The sequence below is a fragment of the Etheostoma spectabile genome, chromosome 19 (genome assembly GCF_008692095.1).
Source record: "Etheostoma spectabile isolate EspeVRDwgs_2016 chromosome 19, UIUC_Espe_1.0, whole genome shotgun sequence".
Classification (NCBI taxonomy): Eukaryota; Metazoa; Chordata; class Actinopteri; order Perciformes; family Percidae; genus Etheostoma; species Etheostoma spectabile.
The window spans coordinates 13,462,119-13,463,022 of NC_045751.1; the positions used below are offsets into that span (position 1 = coordinate 13,462,119).

General features: G+C 39.4%; 1 protein-coding gene across 5 annotated transcripts in view; it reads left to right on the top strand.

The window, feature by feature from the left end:
- The window catches only part of acin1b (apoptotic chromatin condensation inducer 1b), a 26,858-nt gene extending 25,960 nt beyond the window's left edge, over positions 1-898 (top strand). For all 5 annotated transcript variants that reach the window (XM_032544087.1, XM_032544088.1, XM_032544091.1 and 2 more), the window contains one exon: positions 1-898. This exon is cut by the window's left edge and continues 573 nt beyond it. The gene's annotated coding sequence lies outside the window, so the exon portion shown is untranslated.
- The last annotated feature ends 6 nt before the right edge of the window (positions 899-904 follow it).

A 904-nucleotide genomic window follows, 5' to 3' on the forward strand; every position in this document is an offset into this window, starting at 1 on the left:
CCCACCTTGTCCATGTCAATTTACACAGAAAATGTTGATGACATGTTTTGTTGATAGTAAAATGACGTTTAATCTAGCTCCTATCCCCTCTCTTCTGTTCTGTCTTCCAGAAGCAAAAGTGAGTCCTTTCCCTCTGTAGAGAGCAGCGTTTCTTCTCGTCTCAGTTTAGTGCGGCTAAAGAAAGGAAGCAGAGGGTGGTGGTTTTTTGGGCTCGCCTCAGCATTTTGTCCCACTGAGGTTTGAGAGCTCGCCTCTTTATTTTAGTTCTGCGGGTGCACAGTTCCTTCCTCCTCAGAGCCCTGTAATAAAACCAGTCCAAAATAGAGCCCTGACCTTCAAATATTTTCTAGGATCAGTTTTAGTGTTCTACACGTAAGCACAGTTTTTGTTTTTTATTATAAATATACATGACTACATTTAAAGGCAGTCTTTGTCGAAGTGAGGATTTTGTTTTGTTAAGTTTTATGAATCATGTTCATTTTTCTCAGCCTTGGAAGGTTGTTTGTTACAGCAGGTGGTTTGTGAGAGTAATAACCTTCATCTCCTTCTCCCACGAAGATGCTACTGGTCCTGGTAGTCTCAACACTGTAACCTAGAAAAGTGTGCGATAGGAAGAGACGAGATGTGTTGTGGTGATGCAGGAGAAATGCACATGCCCGAGTTTGTCTTTAGGGGATGGTTTTCAAATCGACGAGGATATATTCTTGTCTAGTGGTTTATTCTGTAATAATTACAGGAAATGGACCTTCCCTGCACTGAAGTCTCCATCTGAAAATCCCTCCTCTGACTCTTCAATCATATATATTCAAGATGAGCTACAAATAAGTTTACCTTCTAATAGAGTAATGGTTCAATTTTAATATTTTAAATTTTATGTTTAGTTTAAAACAGATTTTGTTGCACC